Raw genomic sequence first — 24,465 nt, 5'->3', positions numbered from 1 at the left:
GAGACTTAACCCAACTTTAATATGGCTGCTGGCTGCCTAAGGTATTGTGCTGAGACAATCCAGCCAACTTTTGAGGTCCTGTGTGGATAAAACCAAAGCTATGCAAAGAACTTAGTCTTTGCTCCAACCAAAGCCTGTCATAGGGGGGAAGGGGGGGAGAAATGACCCAATCATTATATGCACATATGTATAAAATAAAAATTAAAAAACAAAATTGCTTCCTTCAAAGTACTAACTTCATTTCCTAGTACTGCTTATCATTATAACACTTAAAAGTTGAGAGAAAATTATCCTTAATCCCATTAGAAATACTTATTCAACATCTTTGAAGGAATTCCTGATACTTGTTCAACATCTTTGAAGTAATACCCGATGAAGATTTCCTTTTTTTTTCTTTCTTTTTTTTAAAATTCATATGTGCATACAATGTTTGGGTCATTTCTCCCCCCTACCCCTACCCCCTCCCTTACCCCCCATTCCCCTCCCTCCTCTCCCCACCCCCTTGCTACCCAGCAGAAACTAGTTTGCCCTTATCTCTAATTTTGTTGTAAAGAGAGTATAAGCAATAATAGGAAGGACCAATGGTTTTTGCTAGTTGAGATAAGGATAGCTATACAGGGAGTTGACTTACATTGCTTTCCTGTGCATGTGTGTTACCTTCTAGGTTAATTCTTCTTGATCTAAACTTTTCTCTAGTTCCTGGTCCCCTTCTCCTATTGACCTCTGTTCTTTAAAGTATCTGCTTTAGTTTCTCTGTGTTGAGGGCAACAAATGCTAACTAGTTTTTTAGGTGTCTTACCTATCCTCATACCTCCCTTGTGTGCTCTCACTTTTACCTGATGAAGATTTCTATGGCTTCACTTTCATGGGCCCTGTTCAGGTATAGCTGATTCTGGAGGGTTTCCGTGGGCATATGCACCTTCTGACTCATCTGCTTAGTGGCCAATGGCCTTTTGCACTGTAGCTGAGTTCTCTACCCAGGCCAAAGCCAGGACTGCATTCTCCATGCAGGGCAGATCTCCACTGTTGATGGCATTAGTGTAGGTCAGCTCCAGGTTCTCTAGATCTACAAAGAAGGAATAACTCAAGATATTTATTTATTTATTTTACCTATGAATTAATTTTTATTTTAGTTGTGAACCTTGGCTGTTGTTTGTATATTTTTATTTGCAAGCATGTCCGTGTCATGTTTTGTTTCTCTTCAGGTGACTTGGCTGTCTGTGAAAAAGTGGCCTGCTCAAGGACATTGCTGAGAATTATAACCAAATTCACAGCATCAATTCCAATTTGTAGTTAGTTTTTCTCACAGCCACAGGCTAGGCTGCTCCCTAATTATCACATCCAAGCTGTCTCTGTGTGGTGGGTGGATAGTGGGTAAGGCAGATATCAGGGCTGGTACACAACTTCAGGTCAGGCATGGTGGACATGGTGGCTATGACCACTCACTGACTTTCTTCTTCATCCTCATGTGATCACTACTTCTTAAATTTCCCTGTACTGGGTCCCTACAGAAATCCATTTTGGCTTCTTTGTCTCCAATAAACAACATGACTCATTTTTCTATTAGATCAAGTTTAAGATGTCTAAAATAATTGTAGACCCTGCATGTCTCAAACTTGAACTAAAGGAAAGCTTCACCCTCTCTTCATCTTACAATGAACAGAAGAAATGGGAAGTTGACTCACGAGGTCCACTGACCATGACGCCTCCTGGAAGAGTAGTTTTTGAATAGATGAAGATGTAAAAACAGAATTCTGCCACTTGTTGCACAAAATCAGAATCTAGCTCATTATCATGCAATGTCTTCAGACAGGTGAGCTTTTACTCAGTGAGTGGGTAGAAGACAAAACATTTCTTTCTTGGAAAGAACTTTTGAACACAGATTTGGAGCAGGTTGTACTTTTCATCTTCACTGGTACCTAGAGAAATTTTTTTGAAGAAAGAGAAATAGCTATTACAGTCTCAATGAATTATTAAAAAATTTCTTTAAGCTAATGTTGGGTATGTGCAGCTTCACAAAATCTAAGTAGGGAGATGAATGCAATCTAATAATAATGCAGGAAAAGGAAAGCAAAAGAAATTTGCAATTTATTGTAATTAATAAATCTGTTAAGATGGATTATCTCAAAAATAAATACTCTTTTGTGATAGCTAGAACATAGAAATAGAAGCCTGGACATAAATACTTGCACAAAAGTATTAATTTCTAGTGTCTTTCCTCTCTGTTTCCAAATCAGCAGTCCCTTTACCTTTCTTTAGCTTCAGGGAATTCTCCAAGTACTCATCTGCCATGAGTGGCTGTCCATCTGCTTCCAGCTCCAGAGTCTCATCTCTCAGAGTCCACCCAAAGTCTGGGAAGAAGCTCACAAAGTCAGATGAGTCCTCAACCTCATCCTCTCCAGGTGAGGAATTTACCCAGATTCGCTTGGTCAACTCTGTCACATATCTAAGAAGTTAACTAAGGAAAACCAGCAAAGAAAACCTCCAAAGCTAGGACCACTTATCCCATATTAGTTCCCAAAGCTTGAGTTTTGCCTTCATTCTTAACCTAAGTATAAATCCTTTAATAGGTACTTAGCTCTTCCTCATGAAGAGTGTACATGAGTCATTTCTGTTTTCTGATTTTGAGCCTGAATCACCAGGATCCAGAGTCAAGTAGCTGTCTTATTAATAAAGGTCTCTTCTCTGAGTTTGGTGCTGTTCTAGACCACAAAAAGGATACAGCAACTGGTCCACGGCCTGCTAGTTGATGGTTCCCATGCTGTTGTACACAAAGGTGCTGCTCACGAGTATTGCCAAGGTGATGATCCAGTAGCAGTCATTCTGGTTGCCTCCCTGGAGATCAGGTTGTTCTTATGCCACTTTCCATATTACCAGTAGTTAAACTGTGTTTACCTAATTAGCATTTTTTCCTAGTCCAGTTAGAAAAATCTATGTGATCTTTATGATCTGTGCAAGGAACTCAAGTCCAAAGCAGAATGATTGCTGGTTTGAGTTGGACTTTGCATGTTTTTGGTTTTGATGTTTTTGAGTTACATGATTCTCATGAGGTCCTCTAATGACCATTGGCAGATTGCTGAAAAAGAACAGTGGAGATTGGTGGGTATTCTAAGGTCTTAAATGCAATTTAAACTTGAAATTTTCTATCATGTTCATACCAATATCAACTTTTATAAAATTTATAATACTTGTAGCCATTTTGATATTTTCCAATGTTGGGATTGACCCAGAGTCTCTCATAAGCTAAGCAAGTGCTCTGCCAGTGACCTATACATTCAGTCTATTGCAATTGTCTTATTGAGCAATTATTGTATGTCTGGAACATTGTTTACCTTTTTCAATGTTCAAAGCCATATTAGGAAGCAAATATAGAACTATTACATCCACTTGACCAATCTGAAAGCTGACACTCAAAGAAATCAAATAAGTTGCTTGAGGCTACTTAGTTAGCAACAGAGTTTAAATTTAAACATGTCATAGTACTTCAAAGGTCAAATCCTTAACTAAAATTCTCTCTAGGATAAGACCTATGACATTGAATTTCTTTATGCAACCTTTATGTTTATGGATGCGGGGTAACTTGCTTATCTTACAAACTGTTGTTAATAGTAAAACTACAGTGCACTTACCATCTTGCTCTTTTACTAGGAGTCTGTCTTATTAATATTTTCCTCTCACAATATGTAAACATAAATGAAAAGACATGTTAAGTGCAAGCTCCTAAAGAAAAATCTAAAAAAATGTAGAGATGTGTTCAGACAGGAGGGGTTTAATCCAAAATTGAATTCTCAATCCTTACTTTCTCCACATCTCCCAGACCTTTGGTGTCCAGCAGAACTAGGGTGTGGTTTGGCTTCTTTGGATGAGGCACACACCATGTCCAGATTCCTTTGGTGTGAGACTTCACTGTGGAGCCCAGGGAGAAGACTGCAAAACATGGAGGCGACAAGACAGGTGGAGATTTATAGTAGCAGGTAGTTCTGGAAATTGACATAAAGCATACCATACTCAAGGTTAGAAGAGATCACTGAAGTATCAATCTTAGTATCAGAGAAATAATTAAAATTTAGAATATGGGAATAAATCATCACTTTCACGCTAAAGAAAACTAGAAATAGAAGGAAAGTACTTTCGCATGATTAAGACCATGTGAGAAAACCCACAGCTAACATCACCCTCAATGACAAAACACTTAAAGCTTTTCCTCTATGATCAGAAAAAGAAAAGGTTCCTTACTTTGACCACTTGTGTTCAACATAATACCAGAAGTCTTATCCAAATTAATTAGGAAAGAAAAGGAAACAGAAGGCATCCAAAATGGAAAGGATGAAGTAACGTGATCTCTATTTACAGATGAAGTGATCTTACATGTAGAACACCTTAAGTATTCCACAAAACACTGTTGGAAATAATAAATTAATTCAGTAGAGCTGCATCATACAAAATCACCATGCAGAAATCATTTATACGGTTAGTTCCATTTCTGTACACTGACAATGAACAATTTGAATAGGAAATTAAGAAAAAAAATCCCATTACAATAGCATCAAATGCATAAATGACTTAAGTACTTAGCCAAGAAGGACAAAGACTTACATAGAAAAAGTTGAAATGGTTGGGAAAAGAAGTTAACGAATACACAAATAATTAGAAAGATGAAAGACAGCCTGTGTTTATATCTGGAAGACTTAATAGTCTTTAGATGTCAACACTACCTATACAGATTCAATGCAATGCCTATCAAGATTCCAATGAATTATATTAATAGAAGTATAAAAATCCATCCTAATTTTCATAGAAAAAGTCAAGAGATCCCCAAATAGTTAAAACAGTCTGAAAAAGAAAGAACAAAGTTGGAGGTGTTACAGTTGAGTTTTGAAACTTGCTATAAAATTATGGTAATCAAAACAAATGTGGTACTAACATAACTGACTGACACATGAACCAGTAGTACTAAATAGAGAGCCCAGAAGTAAAGAACAGCTGGGTGCACCCTGTCATCCCAGTTATGGTGATCCAGATCAGTCTGGGCAAAAAAAGGGAGGTTTTATCTCAAAAATGACCAGATTAAAAAGGGCTGCAGGTATGGCTCAAGAGGTAGAGAGACTTCCTAGCAAGTGGAAGCCCAGAAATGATATCCTAGTACTAGAAAACACAAAGAAACAAACAAACAAAAAATGTGACATTGAGAAAACTAGATATTGACATAAAAATAATTCAGCTGTTAATCTTCTGCTGTATGAAAATTGGCTCAAAATGAATCAAAACTCTAAACATTAGAATTAAAACTATAAGCATCATGGAAGAAAACACAGGGGGAATAACTTGCCATAATGCTGGGTTTGACAGTGATTGATATGATACCAGAAACTAACATAAAAAAGATACATGGTAAGCACATATGTAAATGTCAAATGAATACCCCAGAACAACTATTATATGCTAAAAATAAAAAAAAAATAATGTGGGATCTTCCTTATATGTTATATCAAAGAAATGTCAGATTGATCAAAATATAGACATGAAATATTGAAACATAAAAATAAATAATATGGGAGAGTGTTCAAAAGAGAATCCTGAAGGTGGCATTTTCTAAGTGTGACATAAAAGAAAGAATTGATAGAGTCAACTACATAAAAAATTCTCCATGAAACCATAAGAAAAACTAGAAAATAAGTGGCCATATGAAAAAAAATAATTTATATCACAAAATCAGAAACTAATCCAAAACAATTCTTTAAATTTGTGAGATAAAAGAATACCCTCTGAAAATAATTAGACATATATATAGGAAATAATTAAATATGTTCAACTTCAATAAAAATAATAAGGTGTGAAAAGCAAAACTATGAGATACCTAGGTTCACTATATTTTAGCCAGGAACAACATGTTTTTATATTTTGTTTTGCTTTGAACCTGGGGAGAGAACAAATACATTTTCATTGCTGGTGAAAATACTAACTTGATGTGCAATTGTACATCAAATTCTGACATACACAAACCTATGACACACTAAGTAATTATGTTGTAGATTTCATTGCCAAATGCAATCTTGTGCCATGTGGCACATATAGTCATGGCACACACAGATGTGCACATGTGCCTGAATCTGCTGCTCTGTTCCCTCTGAGGATCTAGGCTCACCATATGAGCTGTGTTCTTCAACCTACTCACTTTCATGATTACCCAGCACTGAGACACTGTTTTTGCTCACAGCCAAAAGAATTATGCTTAAATAGCAAAGAGAATTCTAGAATCATGTGAAACATCCATTTCTACCATAGCACTTCTTTCAATTCACATCCTTCTCTGAAATAAACATTTTTAATATAGGGATTAATTTGTCACTGAAAATGATGTAGACTTGCAGATGGGTGAACTCACAAGTTCTCATAAAGTGGTCAAACAGAAACTCTGATTGACTTCTAATTTCTTCCTTTGCTCTGTAGTCTTAATGACATAGCTCTACTTTCTAGAGGGTTGTAAATGAGCGTACAGTGGTCTTCCGGGTCCCCCAAGTAAAGCCACTATAATCAAAGTCCTGCATCTGAGCTAGTCCACTTCCACCCATTGGTGACAACCTCATACTGCAGGTCTGGATGGTCTGGTATAAGGGGACAAAGTGGCAATAACAATCCTGCTCCCTCTCATAGCTCTCAGTACACATGACCAGCCCTTGAAATGGTCATGAGTTCTGTGTAATTCAGCTGTCACTTCTTTGGGTCTTACCTATATCACATAACACCATGAGTGTTAGGAAGCCAACTAGCCATCATGAAATGTTAGCTCTGGAGGTAACAGGAAAGAGAAACAATTGGGAAGACAATGTTTATGAGAAATGATACAAGTCTAGAGATCAGAAACATTCAAAACTGAGGTGAATAATTCATTAAAGAATATAAAAGCATCTTACACACTTTGTCCTTCAATCATTAGTTGTCAGCTTTTGTTTAAAAAAAAGTTTATATGCACACCACAATTAGATTCCCAGCAGAAGGTCTTTGGCATATGTGAAAAAATTTAGATACACATTAAATTATTAAAATAATCAAAGAGCTACATCAGGTGCTTCCTTGACTATTCTATAAGCAGGCAGTCTCATGACCATTACTGCACAGAGTATTTTCATACAGTAATATGCCACTGCTTGAGCATTCCCACAACCCTTTTTCCCTTTTCTGGGGCTTCCTTTACAAACTGCCTCTCTGGCACTACCTCTTACAGAGTGAATTGGAATTGGCCATTCATTTATCATGGGAAGTTCAGTGGTGAGTCCTGGGAAAGGGTTAGGAATGTATCAAGAATTCAAAGAAAGCAGAAGAGCCCTCTGTTCAAGAATACTGGGAAATGGTTTTGGAGGGGGTCTAAAAAATTGGTGTGAGGTCTACTTAGTTCTTCCTCCATATCTGTGTGCAGCAACAGTGGTGATGACATAACCAACAAGAGATGTATTACTGAACTTGGCAAAAACTGGCAAGAACAAATGTATCCAACCCTGACACATGACATGAATAAGTTTGGCACTCAAAACCAAATCCACAAATTCTCAGAATACTACTGTTTCCTAAATATGCAGTGTTGGATGGTGCATGTGGCCACCTGATTCAGTGTCCGAATCCTTGTCTTTAGATTTTATTGCTCTTATTCCCTAATTTACATTCTAGAATCCTTCAACATATTCACTTAGTAAGTCCATGAGCACCCATGACCTGCATAAAACTGTGCTCATTATGACTAGAGCATAGTGGAGGCAGTACTGAGTTTGAATGGATTGCTTGAGCCTTAGCATTGTGCCTCAGTCATCACCTTTGTTCCAGAATTTCCTTTTGGTGAACTTATCTAGTACTCCATGTTCCAGTAAGATTATAACCACCCAGCTGTAAGTGATGCAGATTGACTTAAAATGTCCCTGGGATCAATTCCTAATGGCACTGACTACTAGAATTCTGGAGTTCTGAACCACTTGGATCTGTTTCACTCTTTCTCTGATACCATCCACAGAGCCTCTCTAGTACTTAGCTGGTTCTTTGTATCCACTTATGATGGAAAACCAACGGATCAACTGACAGATGTTGGGGTCTTTTAGTAATATTGAGAGCAGGGTCATTAGACATCAGGGAGCCTCAGTTCTCATAGCCAAAAAAAATGACACTAGGTTTTGGGTTACAATAAGAAAATTCTCACTCACCTTAAATCGTATCACATATGTGGCTTCACTAAAGAAAGAGATAAAAACTTTTCAGGCACCTATTAGTAGCCTTGGGATTCTGTCTATAGAACAGTAGCCTTGGGAACCATGAGGTTCTATTGCAGGAATACTAGCCTTGAAATTAAGTGGGTGCAAAATTCAGTCTGGAATAAGGACAAGTTCCAGCCCTGGGACAAGATGCAGCTCACTTGAGCTACTGAGTCTTTCACTTCTCATGCCTTGTTCATTTAAAGGTCCAGAGAATGAAGAGGCAAACCACAAAATGGGGGAAAAAATCTTTGCCTGCTATATGTCTAACAAGACATAAGTGACTTAACCAGAACATACAGGGAGCTCAAGCAACTAAACTCACCAAAAATCAACGAATGTAAAAGCATCTTACACACTAAGATTTGGGCTAATGAACTGAACAAAGATTTTTCAAATGAAGAAGCCTAAATGGTCAATAAACACATGAAGAAAGGCTCAATATCCCAGGCAATAAAAAAATGCAAATGAAAACCATGTTAGGATTCTACCTCACTCCTATTAGAATAGGACACTAACAAAAAACAAAATTAGCAAGGATGTGAGGAATAAGGAAACCCTCATACACTGTTGATGGGAGTGTAAATCAATACAACCACTATGGAAAACAGCATGGAGGCACCAAAAAAAAATAGAACTGGCATATTATCCAGCAATACCATTTCTAAGGATATACCCAAAGGAATGTAAATCAGGTTACAATGAAGACATATTCACACCCATGCTTATTGAAGCATTATTCACAATAACTAAGCCATGGCCCACAACTGACAGATTAAGAAAATGTGGCATGAATATGCAATGGGATTTTATTCAGTCATAATAAATTTTGTTGTTTGTAGGTAAATGGATGGAACTGGGGAGGATCATCTTAAGTGAAGTTGGCCAGGTCCAGATAGCCAAAGGTTGCATGTATTCTCTCTCCTCTGTGGAATATAAGCCCAATAGAAATACAAGCAATATTATGGAAAACAGGAGGTCACTAACAGGAGAGGGAGGGTAAAAGAAGGAAGTTAAGAAGATATATGTGGTTGATATACTTCATATACAAGAATGAATATAGACTTTTTAAACCTATTGAAATCAGCATAAGATGGTGAGGAGAAAGGTTACAATGCTTATATACATGGAAATGTGACAATGAAATTCTCTGTATAGCTGCCTTATACATACAAAAACATCTATTTTCAGAAACAGAGAACAGAAAGGTAAAACAGGTCCTATCTGGGGAATTACACTAGTGGAAGAGGGGAGGATGTAGGGAAAAGGTATAGGAGGGTAAATATGATGAAGATATGGTATGTATATCATATATATATATGATTATATATCACATATATATATATATATATATATATATATATATATATATATCTCATATGCATTATCTATGATGTACCACATCTATTATATTCCCTTCTTCCAGATTAGGGCAATTTATGCTCATTAGCCATCCCATAGATGCAAAAGGGATCAACATCTAAGCACATAGTACAATGCTTATGGTGGAATAGTTGAAGTAAATTGCCACATGAATAAAATAGTAAACGTCTAAGTCCCAATGGCTACTGTCATCAAGCTTTGTCTCAATGCTGTCTTAGCAGGATAAAATGCTATTTCTTAGCTCAAACAATTCTATCATAGCACACTTTCTGACCCAGCCTGGACACCAGTAGAATCCCTAATTTTAAGCAGCCATCATTCCCTAAACTATCGTTATATTAATAACACATCCTGTGCCCAATCAAATCCTTGTATGACAGAGTTTTGTATGTAGCTATTGCTTATTAAATACCTATCTAAAATGTAATTGGCCACATGAAAATCAATACTCAAGGAATAGAAGTTACCCAGAAAATTGTTTCTTGAAATGAATAATTTTATAGAATGAAAAGCACTTTATTGTTGTTTATGTGTATTTCTATCACTAAAAACACTTCATGAAAAAAATTCATAACATAAAATATTGTAAAGTAAAAAATAAACAATCTCTTAAATGAGCTAGCAATGCTGTGAATTTGGGAATAATATTTGTATGGTTTTATCATTATGGATTTGCAAGTATTTTTCCTAAATAGAATCACACTAAATATATCTGAAATTAATTCATTATTACCTGCTATCTACAAATATGTCTTCAGACAATAGATTTACTTTATCTGGATTAAATCCTGGTGGGTGAATAAGAAACACATTTATTTTATTTAAAAAAGTATTCTATTATCCCTGGACTAATATTTTGGTTCCCAAAACAAAAATAAAATTAAATTTTGTTGGTCAAAGGAAAAGCAGCTGATTTCTGAGAATCACTTCTACTTCCAAGCAGCCTTGCTCTGCTCTCACTTTCAATATCTTTTATGAGAAAGAGTCTAAATTTGTGTTTTGAAATGGACACTGGAGAATACTTTTTATTCAAAATCAGAGGATAAATTTAGTGGTCACTATTTACAAAAATATGAACCTGACATGCTAAGAAAGATAATGAAAAAAGACTGGAAGAATTGTTGAGTCTTGCCAGTTGTTTTAGGATTAAGGTTAAACCACAGCCCAATCTTTAAGACACACTAGAAATTTTTGGAACTGGGCATCTGTTTGTGAGAACCTGGATAAGAATCTAAATTTAGGATCAGGCATTAGGTTGTCCAAAGATTGCACAAGACTCCAAATTCTATTAGATGGTTGAGATACTGGAGAGGCTACAGTTTGACTTTTAATATCAGCGATTAGATTGCTACTTCATAAACCTTACATGAGTGGAATCACATAGTATGTATCCTACTGTGCCACATTCCTTTTGCTTACCATTTTCATTGATATGTATCCACATTTTAATGTGTGACTTGTGGTTGTTAATTTTTATTGCTAAAACAATGAATAAGTATCACAAGGAACAAGAGGAAAAGAGGGTATGGAGAAAAGAAAACAAACAGAACAAGAAAAGAAAGAGAGAATGTGGGCAAAAGGATGTAGTTTCTGTAAAAAATGTGTACCACAGTGAAAATATCAGATCTCCTTGGTTCCAAGGGATTGGGACCATCCCACAGGTTTGGCCATTCCTCCAGGAGCATGGCAACATTGTTCTTGCTCAGGTTGGCAGCTTGGTTATCTAACTCTGCTTGTCCACTTCTCATGGGGGCAACCCCTTTAAAAATCTGAATTACAGGTAATTTGTGCCCTGGACAGTTCACAGAACTCATGAATCCAGCCTGGAATCAGACAATACACAGCTTCATACACTTCCTGATTTAATAATCAAGTACATAATGATACCGCATAAGACTTTCATTTTTTATCAACACAAATAGTGGTTCTGAAGGCCATGGAGTCAGAATATTAAGAAGAAAATGTAAATGAATAGACTCAACCAGCAGAGCCTGACTGACCTTTTTCTAAAGTCAAAATTTAACTACTTCTTAGTCCGCAGTGAATGACCCCGGACAAGGTTTGGTGACACATATGGAGACTTTTAGCTATGAAGACTAACAGCAATCAACATATATATCTTTTTACTATAGCTGATCAATCAGATATCACAGAGCTCAGAAAGAGGCCAAACTATCTCTTGCTGGATTATACAAATAGGAACTTTGAAGCAACAGTGAGGATGTTTTCTTCCCATTTACCCTAATGTGTCTTTTACTGGGGGGGTGAAGATCAGCCAAGACTCTAGGGCTGTACCCACAGGCACTGTGTATGATCACCGTCAGTATGTGACCTAAAGCAAAGAATTCTGTTTAAGGGTGAATAAGGGGAAGTTAAATTTTTTTTAATTAATGACAAACCACATTTGCAGTTAACACTTGATTATCATATGAACTCTGCTTACAATAATATTCACTCTCCAAGTCCTACCTATTTTATCTTCTGTGTGTGTTCTCAGATTACATGTGACCACCATATAGCAAGTGTGTCTAAGTACTCCATCTTCAACTCCTACTGTCTCTTCCCTGAGAAGATTAGAGATCACTCCAGGATATGACTCTGTCCTACCATATGGGGACACACATAATTATGTGTGATGTAAAGGAGAACCTCTATTGCCAGGGGCCAGTTTCCTGTGCTGCCAGGTTTACTTGTTTTTCCTCACACATTCCCTGCTCTGGAAATAACAGCATTCTCTATATTTCTTACAATTGTAAATACAAGGGCTTTGACTGAAAGGACATAAAAGGAAGTTGACAATAGATGAGTACGTGAAGAAATTGGAGACAGAAAGAAAGGGAAGGAGGGAAGGAAGGAAGGTAGGAAGGAAGGAAGGAAAGAAGGAAAGAAAGAAAGAAAGAAAGAAAGAGAGAGAGAAAGGAAGAAGAAAAGAAAAGATGGATGCCAGGCACTGCTCACGCCTGTAATCCTAGCTACTCAGGAGGCAGAGATCAGGAGAATAGCGTTTCAAAGCGAGTGATTCACAAGACCCTATCTCGAAAAACCCTTCACAAAAATGGGGCTTGTGGGGTGGCTCAAGGTGAAGGCCCTGAGTTCAAGCCCCAGTATTGCCAAAGGAAAAAAAAAAGGAAAGTTATTAAAAGGCCCCAAAAATTAAGTCTTAGGTATTTATTCACCACCAACTTCCTAATCAGAGCAGATTCATGTCAGGCCACCGCTGCAGTTTCTGTTTCCCTCTCACTCTAGAAAGCACCTGGAAAGGGGGAGAAAAGGGTGGTGCAGTTGGCAGACATCCAGTCACTTCTGTTGCAGGATTCATAGTGTGGGGTCCAGCTGTTGAGCACTGCTCTCTCCTGTCCCATGGGGAAGGGATTATTTTCTCCTGGGTTCTGAAGCACAGTGAAGGGAAGGAGAAGGTCACCCTGCTGATGTCCTTGTCTAAATCCAAGAGGCACCGAAGGAAAATCACTGGTTCTGTCCCAGGTTTCACTGTAGACAACACAGATAGTCACTGGATGCTTGTTATGTGGATCCTGGTTTCTCCTCTCTGCCTACCTCAGACCCCAAAGTCAGTTTAATTTTTTTGATCTTGGTCAATAAAGCAAAGGAAAGAATTGTCTTTCTACAGCAACTTATTTTTATTTTATATGTGACTGAGGAGGGTTTGGAGTAGGTACTTTTTAACAGTGAAATCTGGTATCAAGTCGCAAATTGAAAACTTCAAGTTAAAACGAACCATCTCTGACATGTGGTGCAGATGTGTAAAGGGGAAGTCACGTGAGGGTGGTGTGAAAATGGCTCACTTTTATTTGTCTTCTCCACCCCAAGCTGCACTCAGAGGGCTCCGCACCTGCATCTTGCTGAAGTACCTCCTGAATGTGTACAGAAGTGCAGGGATGGGGGAGGCTTGCCCATTATGCATGTGTAAAACTCAGTGGGCTTGTTTTCTGGGGGAGTGAGAATGCCAGGAGAGCAGGTGGTAGCCTATGGTAGCTAATCTGACCTGATTGAAGGTTAGCTAAGTGGACAGAGGAACAGTGGCTTGATCTGTGAGTTCATCCATTGTGGGGAAAGGATAACTAAACATTGATTGATGAGTACCAAGTTACAGTTAGATAAGAGAAGAAGGTCTGTGTACTACTGCACAGTGGAATAATTATAGATAAATAAAGAATTTTACCTTTCCAAAAGCTAAAAGAAAGGATTTTAACGTTTTCACCCTAAGGTAATGTTAAATGTTTGAGTAGATTGATACATTTAACCTGATTTACATATATATATATATATATATATATATATATATATATGACACAATGCATACAATTTATACATATTTGCAAACATCAAGTTACCTAATTAATATGTATGATATATATGTTATTACGTATGGGTTAAAAGATGTTTACGTTAAAAAAACTTTCCATTGCCTCAACTTCTTTGAATTCTGTAGTTCACTAGGGTAGGCTTATTCACATTGTGATGTTCTGCAATTCCCAAATAAATGTCAGTCTTTGGAGAATCTACTAGATGCTTTGTTTCTTTATGTTTGGTTTGTTTTCTTTGTTTCATTTTGTTCTATTTTCAGGTTGTGAAGTCACTGTGGAAGACAGCAAACTTCCCTCCTTCTTCATTCCATGAAGTCCCTTTTCCTGACACACAGTGCCAAAGCCTCAATGGTTAATTCAGTAAGAAATGAGTGTACTTTAAAATTTGTTTTTCCTCTTGCCCAGAACATACTTGCACTACTGGGATATCCAGTTTCATATTCAGTTTCTCAAAACAGTGCTGCTCTGACCATCCAGGCTCAGAGGAAACTCCAAGCTAAGAAGGCTGAGAATAAGTCTCCCGCCTACAAAGCCAGGTGAGTTCTCTAGGAAACCAGGTCTTCCATGAACATTTCTCTTAATGAACAGCAATGACTAGGTCCCTAGTGACTTGGGGCAAGGAGTCAGATTGGAGAAGGCAGTGGGAGGACAGAGGGAGGTCCCATAAGACTCTGTGCTACAGGCAGCCCAGTCTCCCTTTGCTCCAGAGGCTGCTGTGAGGCTAAAGTGCCTGCCCCATAGTCCCAAGATACATTGCTCCTTCTAGTGTATCCATAGGACTGGAGCAAAGAGTCCAGCTTGGCACACAGGAACTGAGTCCCTCCTTCCCTGCCCAGACTGGGCTGAAGTCCCTCCTGACAATGAAGGACCAAACTCCAGCATCTGGCAGAGCAGAGGCACTGCTGCAGCGTCCTGCTGCCTCTCTTGACTCCAATCCTCACATGTTTCCTGAGTGTCCCCTGCCTGGATTTGGGAAAGAGAGAGCAGATGGTCTTCACCACAGTCATTTTGAATCCTAAATACCTGAGTCACTTGTCTTTGTGGCATCCATGTGCACTATCCCATGGATTCTGCACAGGTGAATTACATGAACTACTTCATTCTCAGTCTAGCTAAGGAAATACTAGAAACAACATGAAGGTATAAGCCTACGGGTGTATGCTACACTGTTTCAAATGTATGAGCCATCCAAAAACCACATCAGAATAACTTGTGGCACTTAGAGAAAATCATGGTTAGGACAGTTTTAACTGTCCCTCCAATTGACCTGTGGACAGTTGGAAACCTCTGATCATGTACATGACCTAATACAACTGTCTCATTCTTTCTTAATTTTCAATTTCAATTTTAATTAAATTTTAATTCTTTTTTAATTCAGAAGCTTCTTGGCTTGGATACCTGGGTCCTGCATTGCAATCAGAGTGCTGGGGAGAAGAGGAAAAGTAAAAAGAAAAGGGGGAAAAAAGATTCATAAGTTCATCGACCTTTTCCCAATGTATCCTTAAACTTAAGGGGAAGAAATCTTTAATTTCTCCTATAATCTAACACAGTAGTTAAAACCCATGCTTTGTTCCCCAATTCTGTTCCCCAACAGCTATAGAAAAAGAACAAAAATTGTGCATAGGAAGTCAATGAAGAAACCAATTTTTCTTTTTCCTGACAGAAGTATTTTCTACTTCCCTTGGTAATTACCAATTACAGGACATATTGATTCATATTACCCCTGCTTCACTGCCTCACTTGCTCATTACAGAAATGTTAGCGTCCCTTGGAAACTGAATGATTATTTATTGAGAGCTTATTTGTTATTAGCATGCACTGTAATGAAGCAGGCACAAACTGCTTGATCTATAATATTGATAAGAGAAGCAAGGCTTACAGAGGAAAGTTCCCTTTCCAGGTCTTACAGGCAGTAAATGATAAGGACCCTGGGGTTTGGCACCTGACAGGCTATCTCCTGAATCTGTGCAGAGCAGTCCAGGTGGCTCTGGATTCCCAGGTCTGATTGATCCTCAACCAGTCCCTCCCTGTCAGTATCTTCCCATTCCTTCTCTTCTGCCTGCCTTTCCTTGCTCCCATAGGTCTTTGTCTCCTTCATATCCAAATTGGTTTCTGGTTGGAAGCCATGTAACCAATCCTAGCACTAACCAAAGTCAATACTTACCTGCACTTAGAATTCTATTCTTTTCACCTTGTGAGATACTTAATTTTCTTTAAAAACGAATTTTAAAATACTTACTATGTATGAGGAGTAGTTTGAAATATATGAGGAATATTATATAATATTTTATTTTCCTATATTTAATGAGGTGGCTATTATTAGTATTCACATCTTACAGAGGATGATACTGAGGCATAGAAGTGTCTTTAAAACCTCTGAGCATTCCACTCACAATTCATCTACATAGCAAATCATAAGACCAATCTCCTGTAATCCACTGGGGAGATATAATCATCCCACAAGATCAAGGAGAAAATCACAAATGATTGATCAAATATGCCACATGAGGATTTTGACCTAATCAGATACAGAACATTAATGATATGTGCATGCAGTTAATAAACTATTACCTGTGTGACTTCTCAGGTACCCTATTGTCTGATAGTCCTGGTGAGGCCTTATTTATATCACATGCATAATAATATCTTTAAGGTCAAGGTAATCACTCTAATTTATTTAGTATTATTTACCATGGACACTAAAGACCCAGCAAACTATGGCTAGGAGATGGAGGACTGAGTATGCTGGCTCTACCACCAGGATGCCTGCTAGCTATGACTGAGTTGAGAGGAAAATGAAATCATGGAGAACATGTCTAGTTTGGAGTATACACACCAGGAATGTGATGATTCTGATTATATTTAATATTGCATGTATCATATCATTGATCTGGATAAGGTTCACTGAAAATTGACCTGAGAGCTGGTCCCTGGCATTTTAGGAAATGAAGTCCCATTCTTGAAAACTTATTTAGAAACTCTAGCAGGGGAGTGCAGATACTCCAATACCCAGGTCCCAAAAAGAGTCTTCCTCTATCATCCCCTTCAAACTTTGTGCAGTTTCTGGAAGGAGGCCCATGTTGCTGTGAGAGAGGAAGGAGGCACCCATGTAGGCAGCCATATCATCTGAATCAAACCTGGAGAAGCATGGGGGAGACAGTTGTCACTTCACTGTCATAGGCTGAAATGTCATTCTTCATGAGGGAAGAACAGACAGCGGCTCACCTGCTTGCAGAACTGTTTCACGTACCTGAAGGATTTAATGTCTTAGTATTGAAACTGACAGGATCATCAAGAAGCCCTCCTCTCTACTAGGAAGAGAAAGCATTCTTGAACCATGTCTAGATCTACTTTGGTAGAAATAGAAGATACTAAGAAAGACAAAGTGTAAAGTTCAAACTGAAGTAATATCACAATTAAGCTTCCAGTCTGAGTCAGGCACCAGTGGCTCATGCCTATAATCCTAGCTACTCAGGAGGTAGAGATCAGGAGGCTCACGGTTCAAAGTCAGCCTGGGGAAACACTTTGTGAGACCCTATCTCAAAAAATCTCATCACATGAAGGAAGCTCAAAGAGTGATCAAAGGCATCTGAGAACTTTCCCCTGCTTACAGAGTCCATTACAGGTGAGTCAGCTCTTAAACTCTGTCATCCAAGCCCCTCTCCTTCCAAGTACTAAAAAACAAAACAAAACAAAACAAAACAAAAAAAAACCTTCTACTCTGAGGAACTGAAACACCAAAAGAAAAAGGCCACTCTTCTTTTATAACTGAAATGAGCTGAGTATCCATTGATCTTTGTGGTGGATAATTTCTTTCCAAAAAGATTAAATCTCATTATGTTCCTCTGTGTACAGGTTGAGGATCCTTGGCTTAAAACACCTGGAACCAGAAGTATTTCAAATTTCAGACTTTTTCAGTTTTGGGAATATGTATATACATATAGTGAGGTATGGAAAGCAAGTTCAAACATGAAATTGATTTGAGTTTCATGTATGCCTTATACACAAAGCCCGAAGGTTATTCTATACAATATTTTTAATAACTTTGTGCAAAAATGTTACATTTTTTGTAACTTTTCTACTTGTAGCTTTATGTCAGTAGTCAATATGCTTTGTATTCTGATGCATTTCTGGATTTTGAATTTTCAGATTAGGGGAGCTCAAGTGTGTTTCACAAATGATCAGGAAAGTCGAAGAGCAGTGTAGGCACTTCCCCAGGACTGAGGAGAAGTTCACTTCAGAGAGACAGCTGGGTGACATGCCAGGGTCCTGTTAGCCAGGGCAGGAAAGGAGCTATATAGGGCTAACAGCTAGCTCTGATGCCAGATTTGCCTGTTGTGCTTCACAAACTGGCTGAACTAGAAATTACAGATTTCTCTACTTTGCTTACTACTGTGAGAATTCGAGCTTTGACCAAAGGAACCAGAAGGAGGTGGCCAAGTGGATAGGGAAACTGTTGGCTCACTCTCTGAAGAGAAGTGGCAGAGGAATTTCAGAATGCGCTAGGGAAGATCAGGACTTTTCTCTCCCCACCAACTCATTTCACAAACTTCTTTTTCTTTCCCATGAGGAAATAGTGCAGAAACCTCAACTGTCACTTCAGTAAGGAAGGAGTGCAGTTTCCACTTTAGTTCTCTCCATCTCAACTCCTAATTGGATGAATGCAATACCTGTTTGATTTCCACCTTCTCAGAAGAACCGTTCGTGTGTTTTCCGAGGAATAAGCATCAAGAAGAAGCTCAAGGAGTGAGCAAAGGTATCCGAGAATTTTCACCTGCCTACAGAAACCGTGACAGACAAGTCAGCTCCTAAACTCTGTCATCCAAGTCACTTTTCTTCAGCTGCCAACATCAACGAGTTGCCCAGTGCTCACTCCACTCTGGAGTTGCAGACTCACAATGGCCAGTGGTCAAAAGCCATAGACTTCAGTTGGTGGTGGGATGGCGTCTGGCCCTCCCAACGCTTCACCATAGACAGGATCAGTGTCTATGTTGTAGAGGTGGCTGCCAGGTGGAAGCACATATCCCACTTCCCGAGAATGTGCTCCTGCTGCTCTTCTTTGGGCTTCCACCAGGAGCTTCAGCAGAGTCCTGCACGAAGGCTGATGAATGTCCAACCATGGTCCATGGGAACATGGGGAGGAAGCCCTTTCTGGAAGTGAAGAGCCAAACCCTTGTGAGAATGTCCTGTGGGGTAGCATCTTTCAGCCTCTCTCCTCCTGTCCCCAGTGCTTTCTGACATCTGCTCTCATCAAAGTCAAAAACATTGTTCATCTTCTCCCATTTTTATGGAGCCCTTCCTAATATACTATAAATGTAAACTCAAAAATCAGCATTCCTACTCCATTATCTGCTTATTTTCTTCTAAGAATTAACACACACACACACATATATACTTTACATATTTGCTTGTTTGTTTCACCTACTTGAATTTGATCCATTTTGTTTACTCTTTCATATTGAAAACCTAGAATAGTGTCCACCAATGGCAGAGGATAAATAGTCAATGAATTAATGAGACACCAAATTCCTTTAGCATGCCTGGAAACTTTCCTAACTATTTTCCATCTTTATGATGTTGCATTCTGCCTTCACTTTCCCCAAAATCTCACTGTTCTCATGGCTCTGTCATTAATAACTTGCTTCTCTCATTTCTTCCTTTAGAAGCTCATCATTTAGAAGACACTGTTCATAAGGCATCTGAGCCAGGCTGTGACATACTAGACTGTTTTTTTTTCTTTTGGATGCATACAAAACATAAGAAGTTGGCATACATGTTTCACAAGCACAAAGCTGATATGCACATCCCTTGAATAACCAGGAGAGGTGACTTCCACTTCATAACATTTCAGTGAGAGGCTTTTCCGTGTTTCAGAAATCACGCCATCTATATCTACCATGAGGGCCCATATTTGTCTAGTGAACTAGAAGAAGGAGCAACTGATGGTGAATTCATAAGCCTTAAGGATTCTTGAAAAGATATCTCAACCTTTGGTGGTGATAGCAATTGTAGGGCTGTGTCGTATGGGAAAGTCCTACCTCATGAATTGTCTTTCTGGACAGAACAGTGGTGAGTGTGACCCTGGGGCAGATTCAAGTGATAGGACAAGCTGATGACAACTTCTCTAAGGACATCTTAGGAAGAGCCTCATCCCTCCCACTGAAGAACAGTTCTCCTTTACCTCACACTTATAATCTCAAATCTAGCCACAAAATCTCCCTCTTTTCCTATTAACAAAGAGCTTGCCAACCTATGCAGGGATCCACCCTACTATTCTTCCTGATCCCATCTACTCTCACCTGCTCAGGAGCAGAACGCTAGCAAGTACTCCCTTCCTTTCTTCTGCATCATTCTCCGAAGTTACACACTCATCCCAAGAAGCACACAAGTAGAGTTTAATGTGTCTTTTTAAAAAGTGGGCGAACAGAACGATACACAGTAGGATGCCTGTGCATAGATGCAGTATCCAAATTGCAGTATTTTCCAGATTTTGTTATTTATTTATTTAGCTTCTTAACAGAAAATATTTAATAAATTCTCACCACTGTAGCATATAGTGTAAAGTATAAATGTTTTATAAGGTTCAGAAATACAAAGTAGACACTACCCAGATCAAGAAGTAAACCTTACCAACACTGCAAAACCCATTTCACACCCTCTCACATCATCCCTAAAACTCACCAATATTTTGGCTTTCAGGGCATGTTTCTTTCTTGATTCTTCCATACTTCTTCCACTCTATACCCCAATGTGAATTCCAGAAAACAACTTCTTTTGAATTATATAGAAAGGGAATTATAGTGTATGTATTATTGGTGTCTTGCTTCTTTTGCTCAAAAATAAGTTAAAAGTTTCCTCTAATTGTCACATGTATTTTTGGTCATTCATTTGCACTATTTTATGCTGTATTGTTATTTCATTACATTATTTTCCCATTTTGTGACTGATGAGCATTGGTGTTATTTGCTGTTTTAACCTTTAATGAATAACGTTGCCAAGAATATTGCTTATTCATATCCTGGTGCACAAGTGCACAAACTTCCCTTATACCACATAGCCGGAAATGGAATTTCTGAATGAAACACTGTGTGTGTTTAGTTTTTCTAAGTAATATTAATCAGCTTTTCAAACTTTATTTGCAATTTACCTACTTTTCATCAGTACCTAAGGGTTGCACATATTAACAAAAATTTGGTAACATAACCCAAATTTTTCACTTGTTTATCTGTACACTGTATAGTTGAATGATATCTATCTCACTAGAAATAAGTCACAGCTCCTTGATATTGTATTCCCTATTTGGTAAGCATCTGTTTCTTCCTACTAAATTGTCTCTTTTTCTTTGCATTGACTGTTAGGACAATATTACCATGATACTATTTGGTGCTTCTATCTTTAAAGTCTGTTTTCCCATATATACAGTTTTCTCCTTCCTCTCTGGCTGATAGACCCAGTACCATTATGGATTGAAAGTTAATTTATTAATCCCTGAAGATCCCAAGGGATCTCTCTCTCTCTCTCTCTCTCTCTCTCTCTCTCTCTCTCTCTCTCTCCCCACCCCCCTTTCTTTACCATTTCTATTCTTCCAATTCCTCATACACAAGAATTTGCCTTCATCATTCTTTTAGGGAAATTCTTGAATATCAGTAGAAAAGATATATTTCCTAACAGGATCAAATAAATTAATAGGTTGTTTCTGAGGTATTTTTTGAAAACCCTATGGGACAAATATAATAAAGGAGCTTTCAATGGTATTGCTTTTAATTTCTACTCAAGCTAGCATGAGGTAACAATGAGATAATTTCCCAGTGCAATGTTAACAAAATCCGTTAAATTTTGATCCTAAAATACTTTAACCATCTGAACTATGACTCTCCACCTCCCATGACATAGAAAGAAAAGAAATAATGATATTCACTCATAGTTAAGCTCCATGAACAGGAACGGGTCACTGCTGCTCTCTGTTGTGGGTGACTTGCATTGCTTTGCTGATACCTCACATGACTGAGAGTGATGATTTCTCACTACATGTCATAGTTTCTACATTTGGCAGCACTGGGCATGAGCTGTCTCTGTATTAAACAGCAAACAATCAGCTCCAACCACAAGGCAGAAAAGTGCAGACAATGTGCCCTCTTTAAGGAACTCACACAGGGTGGGAAATTGATGCCCTAATCATCCTGTACTGTGAACCTCTAGGAACATTATGACATCTATTTCTATTCAAAGTTGAAAGAAGGAAGTATTGCCATAAGACAGGTGGGCAAAACCTTGGACTGTTAGGTAAGATAGATCACACAACAGTTCTAGGAACTGGTCCTGAAATCCTCTGAACAGTGGATTTAAGCCTTTGAAAAGAAAAGCCAATAGGTATCATTCCTGGTTCCCTTCAGTTATATCCCACTGATAAAGCAAAGAACATAGAGCTCATTGTTTGCTTAAAATGGAGTAAGAAAAGGAATAAAATAAGGGAGGGAAGGGGAGTAAAAAAACCATCAAAAGCCAATATACCTTTACAAGTCCTGGGAGGACACATATGATGCTCTCACAGATGTGAAAGTCAATTTTCATCATTATGATAAGTCAGGCACAAAGATAAAACAGTTATTTTGCTTTCAGTTTTGGAAGTTTCATTCCGTGATCAATTGACCCCAATGCTTTTCAGCCTGTGGTAAGACAGCACACAAGCCAGGGAACACACAGCAGAGTAATCATGCTCTTCATGGTTAGCCAGAGAGGAAAAAATAAAAGAGGAAAAGACCCAGATCCTATAAGCTACTTCAAGGGCATACCATTACTAACCTGAAGACTCCCTACTAGGCCCACCTCTTAAAATTTCTACCCTCTCTCATTAGCACTACACGGGGGACCAATATTTTATCAAAAGTGGTTTTGGGGACTATCCCAGATCCTAACTATAGCATCCAGTCATGAGGTAATTGAAGAGCATTTAACATAGCATTTAAAATTGCACAGGAATGGTAAAAGGCACTAATAAGAAGTGAGAAAACACTCTGTGATGACTAGGTAGATATTAGCACAATTATACTCTGAAGAGACAAAGAGTGGATGCCAAGACATGGCAAATAGCAAAACTATTGGATAGAGATACATGGAAGGAACTATGCCTTGAGGTAGAACCAGGCCCTTGGGACCCTGTGGTACAGCAGCATGGAATCGGGGGGACACATGCCTAGTTTGTGGGTCCGCTGCTGTTGCTTCCCACTGTTTGAATTCTAACAGAAGATATAAAGCACTGAGCTCTTTAGGGTCAGATAAAAGTACATAGGTTAACAGAGTTTATACTAGCTCCGTAGCATGACATACATTGAGCATTTGGAAGAATAACATGAATAAAGAGGCACAACATGCTTCTTGAGAAAGTTTTTAATACACACTGGATTAATTATCCTTCTGAAATGGTAGCTCACACTTTCCTTGCCGTTTGCTAAATATTTCTACCATATTACCCAATGTAACTCCTGATTGCAATCTCTGCTGTGACTGTTTGTTGATTCTGCTTTTCCCTTTCAGGATTTCCCCTCGGATCCACTGTGAGGTCTCAAACCAAGGGCATCTGGATGTGGTGTCTGCCCCACCCCACCAAGCCAAACCACACACTGGTCCTTCTGGACACCGAGGGCCTGGGTGATATAGAAAAGGTGAGGCAAAGGATCTTCTCTGCTCTTGATTATCCATTTGCTGTCAAATTTTTCACCTCAATTCAATTTCTGTGACACAATCCTATAAGCGGCAAATCCAATCATGAATCATGAAACTAAACTCCATTTCCTCAAACTTCCATAGTAACTATAACTGCTTGATTTTTTTTATGATGTAATTTCATAAATATATACTAGCAGCTTACATCCAGGGCTCTGTGCTCAGTATTGCAGACATTACAGCAAAAAAGTAAAGATCCAAGAGATGGGTATGGAGATAAGATATATACAGTGTGATCAGTGCAAGTTAACAGATGCAGAAAGTGGTAAGTTTATCCAGTCTTTCCATTAGGGAATGCTCCATGGCAAAAGCTGTGACAATAGGATCAAGGAGATAAACTAGCTAAGGTGCATGGGTTTGATGGGTTGATGATAAGAATCATGAAAATGAGGTTTCAGTAAAGGAATCTGTTAAAATCTTCAGTTTCATACTAAGGATTTGATCCAGATCTCTGAGCTCTGGAGTTGAATTCTGTACTGACTAAAAGCATAAGCTAAACCCACTAAATATATTTCAAATTAGGAAAGTTATGGTATTTTGTCTTTCTAGTATGAGTCACAATGTCTTCTCACAGTTTGTATTAGTCTAAATTGAAAGCAGCAGCAGTAGATCCTTGGCTTCCTTTACTGCAAAATGGGGATGGGAGGAAGGCACATACTTAGAACATAATCCACTTACTTTGTATACTTGTATGAAAATAGAACAATGTACCCTATTGAAATTTTTTAAAGAAGGGGGGTAGGAAGAATGAAGGAGAATGATGCAAAAGATGAATCTAATTAAAATACATTGTAAGC

At 38.3% G+C, this 24,465-nt stretch overlaps 1 pseudogene; it reads right to left on the bottom strand.

Moving 5' to 3' along the window:
- Positions 1 to 312: 312 nt before the first annotated feature.
- The window catches only part of LOC141425491 (guanylate-binding protein 1-like), a 73,314-nt pseudogene continuing 49,161 nt past the window's right edge, over positions 313 to 24,465 (bottom strand).

Source organism: Castor canadensis, chromosome 8 (genome assembly GCF_047511655.1).
Source record: "Castor canadensis chromosome 8, mCasCan1.hap1v2, whole genome shotgun sequence".
Classification (NCBI taxonomy): Eukaryota; Metazoa; Chordata; class Mammalia; order Rodentia; family Castoridae; genus Castor; species Castor canadensis.
The sequence above is the reverse complement of the archived record's forward strand: the minus strand, read 5'-3'. Positions and strand labels throughout refer to the sequence as shown.